The 20,500-nt window shown below is 40.1% G+C and overlaps 1 long non-coding RNA gene across 1 annotated transcript; it reads left to right on the top strand.

Annotated features, from left to right (window-relative positions):
* Nucleotides 1-885: 885 nt before the first annotated feature.
* LOC148184885 (uncharacterized) lies at nt 886-8,395 on the top strand. Its single transcript, XR_015772017.1, has 3 exons — nt 886-1,010; nt 5,903-5,993; nt 7,437-8,395. It is a non-coding gene; the product is annotated as an uncharacterized LOC148184885 (long non-coding RNA).
* The last annotated feature ends 12,105 nt before the right edge of the window (nt 8,396-20,500 follow it).

Here is a 20,500-nt window from a genome sequence, read left to right as displayed (position 1 = left end):
GCTAAGGACACGCTAAGATCAAATTTTGCCAGCTAGGGCTCAGAATTTTCTTGAAGGAAAGAAAAACTTCCTCTGAAAGGCAAAACCCTTTAGACAATTCTTTTCCTCTCCACTTCATCTAGAGAAAAGCAACTGGGATGCAGTAATGGCAAAGTCTGACACAGCTGAGAGCAAGCCTGTGCACAGTGATTGGAGGGAAAACACAAGGACCAGGACTGTCTTTTAATTTGTCCATTGCCTGAGGATGAAAGAAAACTGCTGTCAGTCACAAAGTGCAAAAGAAGATATTCTAGTGTGCTTGGGACTGCAAAAGGGACTCTTTTATCCCTTCAGTGATCTATGAGTAATTTCTGAAATAAAACCTCCAAGTCACCTGCAAAGCCAGTTTCAGAGGGAACAGTAACAAACATTTCTTCAAGGAGTTCTGGAGAAAAAAAAAAAAAGAAAAAAAAGAAAAAAGAAAAAAAAATCCTGCCCTTTATTTTGTCTGGTATTATCTGCTGTACAAATGTCATTAAGTGACATTTTTCTCCTACAGGCCATCCAGTATATACGAGGATTATTATTCCTTCCTTCTCTCTTCCACTGGAAAACAGATAGAGGCTGACAGTTAATGAGGGGGACTCTAATCTGACAGCACTATGAAAGCTACTGACAGAAAAGATCTTGATAGTGGCATAAGAAATTCCTTCTATCTCAGACTACATTAAGGTGCCTGTCTGCAGCTGGGAAGTCAGGATATTCTCCTCTAATCACAGCTTGTTAGATCTGTATCCTCTTGTACGTCTGCAACCTCTTTAAGAGGAAAACCCAAAACAGCTGTAGGGAAACAAGAAAATAAAGGCTTTCAAATTATAGGGCCTACTAAGATTAAATTCCTGAATGGGAGTTTGTTGCCATTGTTCTGTGCTCAACAATTAAGCTGTATTTTGTTTTCAGTTGCAGAGTTATGCCTGAGTTACTCCATGTGCATATATCTGGATATAGAAATGGAGATTGCACTGTGCAAGGTACGGTATAGCATGTGTGAATTTCCAAAGTGGGGAATGTGATGTCTAAATTTACATGACAGACAGCCTCCTTGTCATTTTGGATAGTACAAGTGGTTCTGGATTGCTTGCTCTGGACCATGTGACATGAACAGAAACTATCCCCTCAGCCCTGTCCCTTCAACCCCAGGGGACCACTCTGTGGGACAGGTATGGACATTTCCCAGAGGTGCCCCCTCAGTATTTTGGAGCATTTTCTGAATACGCGCTCAGGATTTTTACTCTGGTGTGCTCAGTCCTACGGTTTTAAACCATTTAAATTCTGGACACTGCTGGTGCTGGAAACAGAATTTTCTGACTGATGATGGGCAGATGATGAATGTCAACTATTTGGACACAGCTTTTTTTTGAGAACATGCAATGATTTAACTTCTGAGATCTTTTACTGTGCTTGAAGACGGGGTTAATGCAGACCTATATTGGAGGCTATGAGAAAGGCAGTGGTGGGAAGTGCAACAAACGAAATGTGACCAGACAGGTTAAAATGAAGTTTTCAGAGACTCCAGCATTGAAGACTTTTTGTATCAAGTTTGTTACTTGTTCAGTCCTTACTGAACTTTTCCAAAGAGCTGACCCTTATATGCGTTTTTCAGTAAAAAAGAGAAATGTTGCTTTGATGTAGGTTTTCCTTCTTTGAGCAAAGAACAGGCCATCCAGGTGCTCAACCCCTCCTAACAGCAATACTTGAATAAGGCAGTCATCATACCCAGCTTGCCCCTTGCATTTTGTAAAGTTAAATTTCATGCATTCTTGCAAAAGCTCAGATCATTTTTGAAACTGGCACATATAAATGCATACTGTACTCTCTGTATTTTTTTCCCCACTGCTATTTTTTTTGCCTGCTCACAAAAGGTAGTAATTCAATGTGCTTTTCTCCATCTAGCCCTACTTTTTTTTTTTCTTCACCTACACATTCAATTTTAGTGTGCCATCTGCTTTCAACCTGCTTAATGTTATACTCCAGCTTTTAATGACAGAAGATATCAAGTGCCATGGTTCTTATTTTATTGCTAAAGATGGCATGCAGACCTTCTTTAAATGATTCCAAATCATCTAAAGCCTATGTTTGGATGGTTTTCAAAGGCAGCCTAGGGTTGTCAAGCTTCTACTGCAGAGCTTGTGAGCACTTTTCATAGGTTAATCTTTTTAAAGGCCTCTGTCTGAGGTTCTTTAACTTCCTAAAGGCTCTTTTTTAGCCTACTTCAAAGCTAGGATTTTTTTTTTTTTTGTGAAAATTACATACATCATTGTCTTAATTTGTCCTGACAGGTGCAAACTGTTGTGTGGCCTAAAATCCAGGGAAAAAAAACCAAAAAAGCCCTACCCTAAAAAATGCATAAAATAGTTTTTGTCATTTTTATGCTCAAACTGAGACTTCCTTTAATACCTGATATTTTAAAATCTTGAGCCCTGTTTATTTCTGGAAAGAGACTGAATCAAAATAATGTGAAGCTTCAACTCAGGAATATGATCTTAATTTTGAAGTGGAATAGCTTCAATAAGTACTTTAGTCAGTTTGAGCTACTTTTTTGGTTCCCTAGCTGTGGATATTGCAGCTTTTCACTGGAGGTCAGCTTTTTGAGGAGCAGCAATTAACCTCCATGGGTATCCTGGGTTTGTTATCCATGATGAACACTTCCTCCAATTCCCAGATATGTGCAAGGGATGGTGCTGATCTGGAGGCAGACTGCTGGCCAGGACAGATTGCACTGAATGTTTCTTCTGTCCAGCTTAGGGGTGTGTGTGCAGAAAAACCCTGCTTTGGTGGTGCCTGTTGTGTCCCAAGTGCCCCTCTAAGCCAGAAGGCCATACAGCCTGGCAAGCAGCAATTAAAAGGATTTTGTTTCTGGGGATTTCATGCAAACAGAAGGCAGGTTTTCTTGGGTGGATTTCTGAATAGATGTTCTATTTGCTTAGATTTTGAATGATGGCTTCTACTCGCACATATCTATTAAGGATTTATGAAATCCCAGTGGGCACCAATCTGCATCTTTAAACACTTTAAGTATCTTTACAGTGTTGTTCTTCACTTATCCATGGGGACATGGCTCCTCAGCAGAAGCTAAAATTCTTTATAGAAATACCTCTGCTGTACAGAAAAGATATTTTTCTCTATGAAACTTGTAGATTGGTTTTGCTAATATTCCCAAGCAATTTCACAGAAAGGATTAAATTCTGTTATACTTTGTACATTTTCCCAGGTCTAGTAGAAATTTTTCCCTCTTCTCTTCTTTTTTTTTTTTTTGGTTAGTAGAAAAGTCTAATTGGAATGGATGAAATGACATTATTAAATACCAGAATGAAGATCACCAGGGAAATAATCTAGCTGCTGATGCTCTAATGTTAAGTCAGTGCTTCTAAATAATCAGTAATCAGCAGCTTGAATTAGACTGAGATAGATTGAGCTAAGTGCTTGACTATTCAAAGTGAGTGCAAGAGATCTGGGGAAAGGTTCAGTGCAGTCAGGGGAAAAAAATGTACTGCATTAAATATGCAGGACTAAAGAAATCATGCTTCTATTTTATTTTAAGTAAACACATTATCTTTTGATATATCTTGGTCTTTCTTCATGTGAATCATGAATCATGCAGCACTTCAAGCCCTGATTAATATTCTTAATTGCTCTCCCTTTTTCGTTCTTGCAGCTGGCAGATGGAATGCTGCAGATCAGACGGTGCCATATCAGTAGTGTTTGCACTGCCTGTGAGCAAATGGTGTTACAGCCTGCATGTTTATCCCCTTTGATCCAAACACAACTGGAGCAAGGTGCAATCATCAAGACTGGCTTTTTTTTTTTTGGCTTTTTTTTTTTTTTCCTTTTATGCTTTTTTCTTTCCTATCTCTGTGGTATTAACCCTGTTGAGAGCAGATGATAGAGCATGGAAAGTCAGCCAATTTCTGTAATGCCAAACACTTTTCTGCAACAAGGAAGTCTGGAAATCATAGGAGGCCTACATCCAGAACGGATGTCTGCATCTATCCTCCCTGGAAAAGTATATACTAGAGAAATGCCTGTCTTCCACCAAGCTGGGCTTAAAATTTCTTAGTGGGAGTGTCAATTGTTTCTGTGCTTTTCTGTGCCACTGCTAATTAAGATGGATATACAAAGAATCCAAAAGAAAGAGCATCATATTAATAAAAAGCTCAGTGATGATTTCTAATTACCTGAAAAGTGAGTGAAGGTTCAATTCTGTTTTCTGGCAGAGAATAAGTTCTCAAAATGAAAGAATCCTAATTACTTTAGAAATTTTAAACTCTTCAGATCTTTCTGTTTCTTGTGAGTCAGTGGTTATCAAATTACCTTTCAGGTGAAAGAATTACTTTTCTCACTAAATGCAAACTCTGTTTTGATAGGCAAAGCAAAACCTTCCTGCTCTGTCATGACTGTTAAGAAAAACCAGTAGATGAAGAGTGACCATTTTATAACATGCACATTGGATTTTTGATGCTAAAATTAGATGACATTTTAGTGGTCAGCATTGCTATCATAACCTGTGTGTTGGCAATGAAAATATTTTAGCCTAAGGAAAGGCATTATGCTACGCATAATTCCCTTGTTTTTGGATATGGGAGGATTTGTGTGGTTTTCAGTCAGTTTTTTAAGAGGATGTGTGTTTTCTCATGTATCATGTAGGACTTATAAATGCACCATCTGACAAAGAGACTGATTACCATATCAGAAGGTGATTGCCTAAAATTAGGGACTCTACTTTGAATATTTTTCTCCTCGGAAGAATGTAGGTAATGAATCAAATGACCTTCTGTGATTGCTTGGATGTGATTATTTAAAAAAAAAAAGGAAAAAAAGTACAGTATCACAGGTTATGACACTAGCAGACAGAACTGCAGCAAAGAACCCAAGCTCAAACATCATAATGCCTCATCAGCTATTTCTCTGGAATGTTTTGGGACTTTGGCATTAAAAGGACTCTGTGATTATAACCATGATGTCACCTTGCAGGAATTCAAAGGCAGGTGTTGTGGAGAGCACCCAGAGAAAATAATAAATGTGAGGCCATGTTCACATATGTCCATTTAATTGTCAGAAATATTCTGAACATGTTTGCATGTAGGACACACCAGTGTCACCCTGGCTGCAGCCTCAGGTGACAATGCAAAGCAAAGTAAACTCAGCTCAGTAATTTCTATAATTTCCAGCTGTAAGATGATAGTCTGAACAGGTTCCTACATCATCATACTTATGAGACTTTCCTTTTCCTATAGTTTCATCTTCTTTGGATTGAAACCATATCTCAGTTCATGTTATCATTCTCACTATTAATAGATGAAGGGACTCCTGTAAGCTACAAGTGTCTGGTTACAATTCCCTGGATATGTCAGTTCTTCTCTACATTGTTGATGTTGTCACTGAACTTACATTTCTGTTGCAGTATTTGTCATGATGCTAAACTCTCATTGTTGCTGCATAGTTATTGTGAGATGCTTTATGCATTCTGTGCTGGTAACCAGAGTATTGTGGGGTTTCATGCTGTACCAGCACTTTTCTTATTTTGAACAAAACTACCTCATCCTTTTTTTCTTTTTTTTTTTTTTTTAACTTCCAGTGTCTAAAATAATTATAATTAAATAAAATTTGTTGGGGTGTTTCATGTATCTAGTGGTGTAAAGATGTGTCTTTTTGATTTGATTTACCACTCTGATGTACAAGAAGGCCAATTTTTCCTCTGGCAACATGTGACAGTTCTAACACAGTTTGCATTCCTGGCAGGTTCCAGGCTAAAACCAGAGGTGTATTAGAGAATTTGTCTGATACAAATTTTCCTAGGTCTTGCAGGATGCCAAATCAACAAGCCTAACATCTGCAAACCAGGTTTTTTTTTCCCTCCTTCCAGGCAATCCATCACTGTTTTTCTTCAGCGTCTGAACTCACGGTGAACTGTCTGTTCTAATAGGCTTCATCTTCATTACAGGATAATATAATGTGTAAGTGTAAATTGGTAATGAGATGTTAGTGCTCTTGGAGAGTGATTTATGAGAAGGAAGCTAAATTCTAGTTAAACAAATACACTTCTATTTGAATGCTGTCAGAAGATGAGTAGAACATCTGATCATTCCTTGTATCTTTAAGAAGTGGCTTCCTAATGAAATCAGATACTTTAAATATCTAGATCTCTAGCTCAAGACTTATTTGACGTTTCATTATCATATGAATTGCATCTTTAGTTGGGCAAGTTTAGACATAAAACTTGGGTACTAAGTACTGTGTGAAAAATTGACTAGGGGAATTATAAAGATTCTAATATCTCAGCATTTTCTTTGCTTTTATTGATCATTGCAATCTAGCTGATGTGTCAGCAGCCAAAAAGCATTCTAAGTAAGTTGATATATTAAATATGATACAACCTTTTATCTAGATTTATATTAGATGCAATCAGGTGACACACAATGGTGATCTACTTTGTAACTTTCAAAATTTGTTATGTCAAAATCAAAGGAAATTAGACTGAATAATATTTTTATTTTAGTGCTAGTTGTGCTTATTTATTCAGGCATTTACTGTGATATGGTCCGTAACATTTATTCTGAATGAAAGACTAGAAGATTATAACTGCCCTAAAAAATGGAGTTTTCCAGCAGAAAAATGTTTGTGTTTAAGTATAGCTAGTATATGCTCAGTTGTTACAAAAGTGTTGCATCACCCTAGTTATCACATTTTGGTTTTGTTCAGATTTTATTGAATTATATCCTGAATAATACAGGGGAAAATAGGAATATTTTTGTTGGATTTTTCTTTTTTAAGTTTGCCTACTTTAAATTTGATTTATCTGAAACCTGGTGTTTCTTGTAATAGTCTGGGTGGGTGCTTGGTTAAAACAAAGCCATCTCATGTTACCTAAATAATATATGCTAAAAACCGCAGCATTTTCTAGTTGTTAAAAGTGCATATGATAAAGTATATGATAAGGTAAAATTTATAGTAAAAAAATAATAAGAAAAAAGGACTGAGGATTTCAAAGCAATGTTTAACAAAGAGGTAGTTCTGTTTTAAAATAAATCCCAGTCATGTCTAAATTATTGCCCTGTCTGCTTTTAAATGTTTCATTTTTTATCTGGCAGAACCTAGGTAATGCAGGGGAATCAACAGCCATGTACATGAAAAATTCTTCCTTGGATAAGTCATTAAAGGAGATTGGTCCAGGGAGAGATAGGTTTCAGGGAATGATGGGCTCAGATTTGTATTCTGACACAAACTTCCCCTGAGGTAAGCAGGGAAAGACCATAAATCCCATATTCCAAACAAAAGGGTTTGTTTTCATTTTCAGTGGATCATAAAATCCCAGGGGCTGTTGTAGACCTAAGGAGAGGCTTGTGCTCTACTTTTCTGACTTTTCTAAATGGGGCTAAATGAACTTTTCTGTTTTGCAGTGTATTCTGCAGTCACAGAACCACTGTTTCCCTTCGGCAGTCTGGAAATGAAGATCATTTCACAAGGCAGCCCAGGAGTGTCTGGCAGAAATGTTCTGGAAACCTCTGAAGGGATGAAGAAGGAAAAAAGTGAACATATATGATTGTATCAACATGTAAGAAAATATGGGGTAAAATGGTACTTTTCCAGGCTGTGAGTAAGGGAAAATGGAGGGAAAAGTGATGATGAAATAGTGAAATGACAATCCAAAGGAGGAAGATGCAGTCTGTCCTGGGGCTCAGTGGGAGGTGTGCATGTCTGGAAAAGCAGAACACATTGGGTCCTCCAGATTCTATCTACTTCTTTCATCATCTGCTTGGGTAGCACTGCATTTTGGAGGAAAAATCACAGAACATTCTGAGGGAGAATATTGAAAGAAAGGGACCCAAATGAAACATAATCCTCAAGGAAGCCTCGTGTGAGAGGAAGATTTGTGCCTCGTTTGTGCCTGAAGATTATTCATACTGTTGAGTAGATGCCACATGTCTTCATTTTTTCCTCAAAAGGTGGGGTTTTTTTCCCCTTTTGACATCTATAGGGTTCATCCAAACCTCTGTGTCTGGTCTTTTTCATGGGAAAGCTTTGTCAGCAAAGCTGATCTCAAACTTCTCCACCAGGTTACTTCCTGCCTTTCACCTTTACCTCTGAAAAACCCCATTTATTTTCTATGATAGTCTCTATTCCTCTTCACTTTAGACTCCAGAATGTGCTCAGAACACATTTGACTTTCAACTCAGCTCTCTGTTGTCTTGCAGTTTTAGCATGTGTCAAATACAAAACCAGAAGCACACCTTTTCCCCCTTGCTCTTGTTAACTATTTCTTAGTAGGTAAGGATTTTCTTCAAGGAAAAAGTATCACTAATGCAGCAGATATGAAAACATATTTTTTTTTCCTGCATGGATGTATTTATAACATCGTTTTCCAGCAATATTTCAGTAAGAAAAAAAAAATATATATTGCTGCCTAGTCAAACTCTCTGCCTGGCATGCAGTCTGTCTCCTGTGCTTGTGCATGTTACAGCTGGAATGTACATCAAGTTAACCAGCTTCATCTCTTCAGAGCAGCAAGGTGGGCTTTAATCTGCAGTTAGTAGAAGTCCCCCTGCTCTGTCAAAAGACTTCTTTCTATTAACTCTAATAGCCCATAGCCTCTCACTGTGCTCCCTTGCTTTCCTTTATTGCTATTTCCAGATTGACTGTCTGATCTTCAGCTGCATGATCCTGACCACAATATCTAGTGGCTCTTTTAGGTGCTGTTTCTCCTGCCCGCTCCCTCTCTCCCTGCTGACATATTGCGTCTCCAGAACTAAGGGAGATTCATCAGGACTGTACTCCACTTCTTCCAAATCAGACCTTCTTTGAGGGAAGAACAAGTGCTGCCTCCTGTTTAACACTGCTGGCCTTTGTCCAATTTTCAGTATTGAGTGGGAGGAATTTTGTATTTGAAAAGTGATGCTTGTGTATGCTGCCAGAATTAAAGACCACTTTTTATTCGAGGCAGAGCTCAGGCAGTCTCTGCCTCAGGTATTCCTCCCCTGTCACTCCAATGATTCTCTAGAAGCTGCAAGTTATGCAGCCCAGTTTGTTCCCCGATCTTTATCAGACAGTAAGCCATTCTAAAACAATAGAAAATGACCATTGTCTTATTTATAAGAGGTCATAAAAATGTAAAAAATGCACCATGTTGAAGGTGTATAAAATCCTCAGTGGCCAATAAAGCCATCTGATGGAGCTGAAACATCTGATATCTCTGGAAAGGGCACTTTTGGGTCAGTCTCCTGTGGAGGAGCTGAGTGCTTTCCATATAGAAGGGGATAGATACTGTTTGGGAGGGGAAGTACAGAGATTTTACTTTTAACTAGTCTAGGTTGAATAGAGAAGGACAGGTGGGGTTTTCTGAGAAAGTTGTGTATCAGGGATGTATCCTTTGAGACTGGCCTTATGAACATGGCTGAGCCTTTAGACAACTGGCAGTGGGGTTGGGGCTTTCCAGATGAATGAGAGATGGAGGAGGTAGAGGTAGGTGTGAAAGACGAGAATGATCTTAAAAACTGTCTTGGAAAAGATCTCTTCTGAGGTGCACACCAAGAAGAAGCTTTAGCTGCTATTCTGAAAAAGTGCTGTAAGAAGAGCTTAGGGGGAAAGCAGGCTTTCACATAGCCTGGAGTAACAGCTGGAGACATGAAACCAACACACAACACAGAAAAAGTGATTACTGTAAATACTGAGTGGAGGGATGGGTTAAAGTCGAGATGAAATTGCTTTGCTTAACATTTCCTAGACTGCTTTACACAGTGTTCTTGATTAGTACACCATTTTGGAGTGCATGCCACTTTTTCCAGCTTTTTCTCAGCCACGTGAGCACTACTGGAGCAGTGAAGATTCTGTCCCTAGGGCAGGTCAGTGCTCTTCTGTTCCTGTTCCTGTCCAGGAGCTTTATTGCACCAGAGCATCACAGAGGTACTGTGCTCTCCCCATGAAACTGCTGTCTTCTCCCCGTGCAATTTATTTTGTTCCTCTTCTGCTGCCCTATGCCATGGTCTTTGCAGAGAGAGCTCTACACAGAAGAACACAGGGTGACCCTGCATTCACCCTAAAAGGCTTATGCATTTGTATGGCTTGCTTGGCAGAGATGGGAGAGAGATGGAAATACAAACATGCTCCTGTCAGAAATAGCAGGTGTGGTGAGGCTGGGGGCTTTTGAGGATGTGATTATGGCTGAATAGTCCTGTCTGTATTCTGGGGTCCTTGTGCCTAAAGTTTGTATCAGTGAAACTTTACTGATTGAAGGAGTTATTTCCTGGTTCATGCCATCTTAAAGGAGACCAGCACCTGAGGAATGCAGCTCAGATCTGGATTGCCAGCTGCATCTTCATGGCATCCCAGGTGGCAGAGGGAAGAGGCTTTATGTTCATGGAGTTTCACCTAAATTAAAAAAGTCAGAAAAAATCAGAGCTGTGACCAGCATCTTGTGCAGCATGGATCCTTCCTTCCACCAGCATTGGTGGTTTCCAAAGCACAACTACAAAAAAAATTCAAATTGCTTGATTTTACAAGGAGTTTGAGTATGTACACATATTACAGTCCTGTAAATTACATTATCCTTCTCTGAAGCGATCTATTAATGATTTGATTTCAGTAAAATGGGATTTTTCCCCTCCACAGAATGAGTTTGGGATTGTGAAGTTGGCTTTTTCATGTGGCAAAACTATGCCTTACAGGCACACACTGTTTGGGTCATCCTTCACATCTGAAGTTCAGTCTTACTTTTCTCCTCATCAAAATATCTCTGAAATTACAGGTGAAGAAATGTGATTCTGTAAGTTACTGAGAGCAGGAGATCCCTCTAAGAAGGCTCCCAGATTCATGGTTTTGGTCCATTTCTGATGGGCCTGCCCTGTTTAGTGCTCTTATTTATGGACCTGTTAACAAAATACTGATTTATGATATATATTTTTTCCTTGAAGGGAAAAAGCTTTCACATTTGGTCTGGAAATGAGACTGTTTAAACTGTTGCTCATTTTGCACCGGAGCTCCCACATCTGCAGCTGGAACTATGCCAAGGCTCTGATGGAAAAACAAGCAGATGGACTTCTAACATTTACAAAGGGTATATTACAGTAAAGCAAATGGGAATGAAATTAGTAAAGCCATATACTTGGGCATCTTATGTGAAAATGGAGACAATTCAGAGATATCTTTGAATTGGAAACTGTTCTGTGCTCTGGTTTAATTTTATTTTGTTGAGAGGGAAAGGAGCTGTACCTCTGCCACAATGGTGTCATAGTGGGAATGTAAAAATTCATTATTTTGATCCAGACACAAAAGTTTTTGGTGGGATTTTGAGAAAAAAACTAGAATGGAATATAGAATTGAAACCACAGAAGTGTCATGGTTTAACCCTGCCAGGCAGCTAACCCCCATCCAGCCCGCTCATTGCTCATTCCCCACTGATAGGATGGGGGAGAGACCTGGAAAGGTAAAAGTATGAAAACTCGTGGGCTGGGATAAAGACCATTTAACATGTAAAGCAAAAGCCTCACAAGCAGGCAGAGCAAAACAAGGAATTCATTCACCACTTCTCATGGTCAGGCAGGTGTTCAGCCATCTCCAGGGCAGCAGGACTCCACCATGTGCAGTGGTGACTTAGAAAGAGAAACGCCGCCAATGTGAACATTGGTGGGTAACTTAGGCTCAGCCAGGGTCAGCCCACACCACCCAGAGTAAACCAGAACCATCTGAAAACTCATAAAGCTGAAGATAAAGACATTCATAGGAAATGAAATGGGAAACTTTTTTTTTCTTGTGCATTATAAATGTGATTCAGATGAACAAGTACAGATTCTGGTCTTGAAATTACATTTTTCTTGACTTTCTTATTTGAGTTGATGTAAAAGATTATTAAGTGACACTTCTTGACCTAAGCTCCAAGTTTGGAGGGTGATGAATTCTGTTTTAGCATGACATGTTTCCCTGGAAATTTTGTTTGGGATGAAAAAGCTACTGCTATCGTTAGTCAGTGCCAACAGTTCATATATATATATAAATCATACAGTTAAATTGGAAATGAGAAAGAAAAGATAGGACTTGTCTTTAACATGCTGCCTATAAACATTTCTTTAAGACAATATCTCTGTTTTTTTTACACTCAAGGAAAATGTCTTCTCTTCTGGTTTCACTGTGAACAAAGCAAACTGGACAAAACTTTAGGAGTAGGAGAGAAGTAAGATCACACAGATCACAACTTTTAGGTAGACCACAAGGCAGAAAAATATGAATAGGTTCTACTGCCAATGGAGAGGCTGTTAGCAGAACAAATTAACTACATATTTAGTAGAAACTCTCCAGTCTGTGTTGAACCATGTTCAGTGGTGCTGCTGAGTAGCATCTGATGTGCTTCTGGATAAACTAAAGCAAAACCTCATTAAACTGTAGCTCCTGGTGATTCTTGTATCTATGTACTATCCAGAGCAGATAACAGCAGTGACAAAAAGGTGAAAACATCCATTTCTGTGTCTGATTGGCAGCTCCATAATAAATGCTACATAACATGCTAGGAAGAATATAGGAGCAGGTCGTGGAAACACAGCGGTCTTGAAATTTCAATGAATTGGGTTCCAACCAGAAATGCACATTTTAAACACAGCCCATGATGAAGTTATTAAGGTTATACTGAGGATCAAATAATGACATGGCTACAGGCTGAGGGGGAAATCTAATCTCAGAGCAAGAACTCTGAAAGGAATATGGGATGCTAAACATGCAGTGGCTGAAGGGAATGTTTTGTTTCTTTAAAGAATAAAAGCTTAAAGAGAGAGGTATGATACCTACCTTGAGTTTAGCAAGGCTTTTGACATTGTTTGTGATACCTTCCTTCCAGCTATCCAGGTTGGGATATTACAGGCTGGCGGGGTGTGCTATAAGATTGGGTCACTGTCTGGGTCATCAGGCTCGGTAATTAATTAGTTGTGTTCAATGTGGCCCTCCTTGGGCTGCAGGGGCACAGCTGCCTCCCCATGGGCTGCACCAGGGGCTGCAGGGGAATCTCTGCTCTGGTGCCTGGAGCACCTCCTGCCCCTCCTTCTGCACTGACCTTGGGGTCTGCAAGGTGTTCCTCTCACACGTTCTCACTCCTCTCTTCCAGCTGCTGTTGTGCAGTGGTTTTTTTTGAGCCCTGTCCAGGAGTGGCTCATCTTGGGGCTGGCTGGCATTAATTCAGCTGGACATGGGGGAAGTTTCTAGCAGCTCCTCACAGAAGCCAATCCTGTAGCTCCATCACTGCCAAACCCTTGGCACACAGACCCAATACACTGTCATCTGGGAGAGAAGGCAGACAATATATGATCAGCTTTATGGATGGTAACAAATGGAGGCAAACAGTGACGTTTTCAGTCAGGTTTGCTACTCAGAGGCCTGGAAATATGGGCTGACAGGAACCTCCCGAACCTCTACAACAAGAACTGCCAACTGCTGCTGCTAGGAAGGATGAGCCCCTCCAATACCAGAGGGCAGGCACTGCCTGCCTGGGAGCAGCTCTGCGGGACAGTCCCTGTGGTTCCTGCTGGTGGTAAAGCTGAGCACAGAACCACAGGGAGATGGGTAGGCAGAGAGGGCACCAGCACACTGGGCTGGAAGAACAGGATCAGAGCCAGAGCACACGGGGAAGGGTTTATTTATCTTCTACTTGTCATTTGTTAGACCACATCTAGAATAGTGGGTCCTGTTTTGTCCCCTCTAATGAAGAAAATCTTCAGTAAACTGAAGTGGGTTAAGGGGGGCCACAAATGTGGTGATGGATGGAGTACCTGATCTGTGAAGAGAGGCTGGAGAGCTGGGCTTGTTCAATCTGGAGCAGTGACAGCTTTAGGGAGACCTAACAGCAGCTCCCTGGCCTGAGGAGATCAGGAGGTGGTCTTAGTTTTTTTGCTGCTGATCTTCTTCCTGATATCCACAGACAGGACATGTGGGAATGGTTCAGGGTCAGATAGCTGAACTAGATGATGGTTGTTGGTTGTCCTGTCCTGTCCTGTCCCGTCCCGTCCCATCCCATCCCATCTTATCCTACTTTTGTAGTGGTGCAGTGGAAGTGTGACAGAGCATTGGGAGGTACTGACAGAAAAATAAGTCTTTTCCCCATGGAAACAGTTTAAAGAATATAGGATGCTCTTGCAGGCTTTCAAGACCCAGCAGGATATGTCCCTAAGTAGCCTGATCTGAATTCAGTGTAGAACCTACTTTTAGGTTAGTCTATACTCCTCTCTAAATTATTCTGAGGCATTGTGATGTTGGCTGCCAATCTTGCTTATGGAATTAATATAGTTCTGATGTTGTTATTAAAACAAAAAATTGTCTAACTGCAAGGAGGTTCAAAGATCCAAAAATGGGGTTTAAAGGAACTTTGAGAAAAACATGCCTTAGTATGAAGCATGACTAATTATTCATCAGTTAGCTTACAGATGTAAGCATAAGCAAACTTGTTAATAGTGGTCTTTTCACACTAAAAGGAGATTATTTGTGCCTATATAACTATTTTTGAATGAGAATATCAGTTTATATGTATGTTTAAAATCAAAAGGGAAAACTGTGCATCTAATTGCATAAATACTGTGTGTGAAGTTAAGTACTTAGGGTACCCACAGAGATAATGCTGGTTAGAGAGAAAGATCAACAGAAATCAGCAAATAAACCTGTCATCCAATTGATCTGGCTAGATTTACAGTTTTCCAAGCATTGCTAAGAAAGAAATCACATGCTTGGGTACAGCATGTTGAACTAATGGGTGGCTGAAGAAAGGATCTGAGCAATCTGTGATTAGTTATCAGATGCAGTGTATCAAGGCTGGCACCTGAGTGCATAGCTACTCTCCATCACTAGAAATCTGCAGCAAAGGCACCTGTATATGTAAAGATTTACTCCAGCTGAGCTCTAACTGCAGGCTTTGAAGCAGGGCAGTGCTGTGGCTCCTGGCATACACAGGTTCAGGTTAGTCTGTCATTATAAACCCCCTGGCCATACTGGCAGGGTAAGTGGGAGGATGGGAGGGCATAGCTGATCCGTGCAGAGGCTATGGACACAGTGTTTTGGAAAAGCTTGTGCTGTCTAAGCAGATATCTGGACTCTACAGCCTGTTGACTTCCTATCTGTGAGGCTGTTCACTCCTTATCTCTGAAGGACGGCGTGAAAGCAAGGCCACTGCTGCTTACTATTCCTTGAGAGACATCTTAATTTCTTAAAGGTCACTATTAAGCTATTAGGTTCTCTAATCCAGTACATAAGAGGACCTATAATTTCTAAAAACTGTTTTGATGATAGGATAATACAGATATAATGAATTTTCACAGTGTCAGCAGCACTTTACAGCTACAATCCATCAAATTCTTACAAATCTCTGTAAGTGAGCTTCACATTGCAAATCTTTAGCGCCGGGTTTATTTTTAATCCATGAGCCTCTTCTGCACAATTATTCAGGGGAGTTTCCATGGTTATGCCTATAACCTGTAAACTAAACTGTGTCAGGCTGTGGGCACATGCAAGGGTTGTGTTTGCTGTTAAGCTGTTAGCCCAGTCCTAGCAGAGCCTTGACCTGCTGCAAGTACTGCTTTCCAAGAATATGCTCCGGTAGGTCTGGGGGGACACCACAAGCCAGGGACAGTTCCCAGTGAACAGCCTGAATGCACTCACTCTGTTTCTGAAGATAAGAGTTTAGCCAAAAGGGTTAAGTTGTGCTATGCCAGTTGGCCTCCAGGCTGGAGAATGGTCCCTGGCCCCTCTCATTTACTAGAATAGATAAAATCCTGGTTGTGTTCACAAGTATGTCCTTAGCAATTTGGGACCCTGGTGACAGTCTTGTCAGCCACTTGCCCACCTCTGGCTGTTGATACATAAAGTTGTGGTCCTGTGAAGGGCAGAAGCTGTGCTGCATATTCTCTGTTTTGTGTAACTTGGTGCTGTTACAGTGTGAGAGGATAGCTTGAGCTGCCACCTGTGCAAATAAAAACTTGTTCCAATTAACACGTATCGAATGAACACAGCACCAGATAATTACAGGAAGATATCCTTGGAAGGATAAAAAAGTATTTTTCTTTGGAAAATCGATGTGCTCTCACCCTACCTCTTTAATGAGTGTTCATACCTGTCATTGCAGCCTTCCTGTTGAGACCACATGTCTTCCTCCCCAGGCCATTAGCTGTCTCTTTTCATTTGTGTTGCCATGCCATAAAAAAAGAAAACAAACACTGTGGGATCACAAATGTGACCATAATTTTTTATCAAGCAATTTAAAGCAGAAGCTAATAACAAGGAAAATGACTAATACTTGAATAGGTTGCTGCATATACAAACAACACAATAATTGTCTCTCAGTCTGAACTAAAAGATAATAAAAATGTTTTACAATGCTCCTTAATCGTATGAAAAAAATCTCAAAATCAAGACTTTATTGTAGAAAAAGGAAGCATTAATCTGTCTGAGGGCCATTTTGTGGGGAATGCTTCCTGGGGAGGTGTGGTAATAATTACTTATCTTTAATAGACTTCTGGGCTGTGGAACCAAAATGTAGTGGTGAAGGAGGTATAGCAGTTATTTATGAGCCCCTAAGCCACGATGCTCCATTATATCCCACATCTAATGTGACTTGCAGGTCTGCATTTTCAGCATGTTTCTTTGGGTCCCTTTCAGCATCCAGCTGCTGCAGGTAGTCGAAGAAAGCATGCTGGCTGAGTCATTCAACAGTGTCATGTGAATTTTCTGCTTTCCTCAGTGAAGCATCGTGTTGGCAGCTCAGAGCGTAGAAAGGACCGGTAAAACACGGTGATGGCCACAGCTTTATGGGAATCAGGCAGGCAGCAGAAAAAGAGGGTTACAAAGATACTGTAGAGCACCAGGTCAGGGGGCTTTGTGGTCACAGTGGTAGCAAAAGTGGGCAGGAATGAGCTTGACTAAACTAAGGTGAAGCCAGGGAAGCCAAAGGAAAGTTAGTTTAAGCAAAATAGTGGAGGAGAACAAGCTTTCTCCCTACTTGAAGTTAATGGCAAAATTCTCAGGAAGGGATCTATTATGTATTAGGGTTTAGTTCTTGCTAAATGGTCTTGCTAAAGGATCAAGTTAACTACTGATCAAGGTGTTTTAGGGCTTATTTTAACTTAATTTGATAGAAGCCATCTATTGGCATTGTTTTTTTTAGCATGACAGCAAAACCCTTGTTCTCAGTTAACTATTCCTTGACTGAGACATGGCAATTAATTTTGTTTTTTCCCCAGAGCTCCTATACAGTCTTGCGAGAACTTTTCTTTACTTGGTGGATATCAGAATTCTATTTAAGTGTAGATGTTCAATCTTCTTCCTATGGTTTGTGTTTTGCTTGTAATTACTCTGCATTCTTCCAGAGCACATTTATTGTAGATGTGCTCATACAAATACCAAGTTCAGCTAACAGCCCCTAGAAGGGAATGAATAGAGCTAAGAACTTCCCTTCAGTTTTTGACCCTTAAGTCTGTGAGTGGAATAAAGTTCAGTATCTCAATGCCATGTAAAACTGTACAGATTAGTTCTCTAATCATAAAAAGCCCGGTCTAATGAAAATGAAATATTTCTCTAGCAACTCCATTCTAGTGAGACGTGGAATATTAGTCTCACATACTATTTTTTCGTAATTATTTTTTTTTTCTTTCAGTATGATTGTATTTACATTTTGAGATATGAGCAGAGTTTGGGAGTAAGTTACCATAGATAAAGGGGACTGGAAAATTGGACAACCCCCCCTGACCCATTTCTTTTATGGATTTTAGGGTCTGACATTCTTACCTTCTTCCTTACAAAGGGATGTCTGATGCATCCTTTTACATTCTTCATTATATGCATTATATAAGTACTGTGCATTATACAAAATAGTGAAAATATATTAATAATTATTTTAACTAGTAGTCTCTTTCTTCTCATTGCATACTCCAACTTATTCCCTCACCTCTGCCAGGGAGAAGCAAATTACTTTAGTAGGGATGACAAGAACAATTCAGCCTCAGAAGGAGAAATGCATGACATAGTAGAGATGAACAGATGAGAAATGAATGAAGGTGCAAATTTAAGAATAAATTAATAGAAGCAGGATATTTTTGTAGCATCTTTAATGCATGAAACACCAGGGACATCAAGAAACATTTGTGAAAATGTTCATTCTGTCACTATGAGCAGGTAGTGTGGTTATATATATGGTAAGTGGAAAGTGGATGGAAAAATAATTTTGATTTATTTAGAATTCTGTGTAACTTTGAGGCAAAGTTGGCTGTAGAAACACTGCAGCACATATGTCCACAACTTAGCTCTGAATCCTCCCAGAAATGTGCTGTGATGGAAAGGCAAGCTCCTATATTTTAATTAGTTAGGATCAAAGCAGGGTTTTGCTTAGCTTTTTTTTTCTCCTTGTAACTATTAAGTATTGTCATCTATCATTGTTAGAAGAAGTAGTTAACGACACTTTAAACATAATTTATCACTCACTCTACAGCAGTAAAAATCTCTAATCAGAAAACCCAGATTGGAGGCTAGCACCTTTCAAGCTGATCTGTGAAAGGGAGTTGGATGTAAGAACAGACATTAATTTCAACAATGTGATTATTACAGGTTTTTGGCTTACAAAGATTGTGGTGATAACTGGAGTACTTTAAGGATGAGACTAAAATATATCTTCATATCTTCTGCTGGTTCTCTGTGTAGAAGTAGCTCTGTCCTAATAATGAGAAGCCCTTCTCTTAGGCTCCAGATAAATGTGGGCTTCATTATAGAGCAAGGTGACAAACCATGATGTGCTCTGCTACCCTTCAAATACCTCTCCTTGCTTGCCACAGAATGCAGGGGGTCTGTGATGTAGGAGATTCAAGGCTGAGTATGGTTGGTGCTAATGTGGGCAGAAAGAGCTGATGGTGAGGGGGAGCACTCTGCAGAGGTGAGGTGACTCCCAGGATGGGGATAAGGAGCAGAAGGGAGCAGGACTCACTGATGGCAAGCTGTATGGGGCAACCTCTAGCAAGAGTCAGTAACTCACTATGAAGCACTAGCAAAGGTTTAACTCCCATGAGCTTGATGATATGGGATGACCATAGCATCATGTGGTCATCATGCACATGCATCCTGGATGTGTTCTAATGTCCAAAAAGTGCCTCTCAGAGGACATTGAGATCTTTTGCAACTGGCCAGTTGTCAACATTTTGCAGCTAGGAGGCCTTGACATGGAAGACAGATGAGGTGTGAGACCTCATGCAGAGAACAAAAATGAATCCCTGGGCCTCATGCTCTCAAGCCAAAGAAGAAATTGATGCCTTGGACTGGATACCTAGAACTGAGGCTAGATAGAGAATAAAGTAGATATTTATTAAAAGGCCTTCAAAGGATACACCTTGGGCAGTGAAAAAGCCTAGCAGAGGCTATACCCAAGATGGACGACCATCACGAGTTTTCTCAGACAGATATAAGTTTGTTCTATAGGTTCATTACCCAATTATAGCTTCAGGTAATCAAGTCACGTTTCCCTGGTTTGCTTCTCACCCTGAATGTACTTTTGTTTATACTTCCAGGCCTGAGGCTGTGATGATGGCCTTGGTTCTCAGGCCTAGTAGGATTGTTTAGTTTGACCAAAATGTGAAGAAAGCTAACTAGCATTCTATACAGAGCTCAGAAATCTGAGTACAGAATATGAAAATTATAAAAGCTAAACCTTAAGGCACCAAAATGATGTGACATTTCACATACCTACCTAAGTTAGAATCCTCCAGTAGGCATTGTGACTTTTTTTTCACTTTTGTTTAGATATATCGTTCCCAGGTACATGGTGAAGGTCACCAGATCAGTCTTTGCTCACTCACACCTGTCCAAGCATCTCAGTATTTTTCTTGCTCGATTTAATAAAACCAAGTGTGAGAAACAGAGAATATAACAGATTATGAGCCAAGTGTATGATCAAGTATATTCTGAAATTCCTTATACACGAGATGTCACTTTGCTTCCTAGCTGCTGTAACATGATTACTGCATTTCAGCTCTTTAATAACACAGTGACAGTGAGATCAATGGTAATTGTAGTATATCAGCTTTATCACCGAAACCTTACGGAGGTCAGACATCCACCTACTCTCCAAGCAGATGGCCCCCATGTGTACTTTTAATATTTTCTGCTTATTGTATAATTTAATTTTTAATCTAAAAATCCTTAGAGTCGTAAACGTTACGATCCTTTCCTCTTCTGTGCAAAGCAGTGCGATAGTAATTTATTCCAGTTGTTTGACACTGCTGAGCACAGAAGCTGGGGGTGCTCTGTTTCGCACAGATAAGGGTTTATTCAAGACCCTGTAGAGTTCATGCTGCTTCCCTAACTCTTGCTGAAAGCAAGGAGCATGTTTGTTCCTATGCCTACCACAGTGGAGCTGAGCTGAATTCACATGTGGGCAATGGCAGATGTGTGGTAGTGCTCCCCAGCTGTGGAGCACCCATCACACCAGCCAGATTTGACTGGTCCTTGTCACCTCCCGCTTCTG

Source organism: Pseudopodoces humilis, chromosome 2, assembly GCF_049639895.1.
Source record: "Pseudopodoces humilis isolate 2021_Gansu_Grassland_sample_001 chromosome 2, ASM4963989v1, whole genome shotgun sequence".
Taxonomy (NCBI): Eukaryota; Metazoa; Chordata; class Aves; order Passeriformes; family Paridae; genus Pseudopodoces; species Pseudopodoces humilis.
Note: the sequence above shows the minus strand (reverse complement) of the source record. Positions and strands in the feature narration are given on the sequence as shown.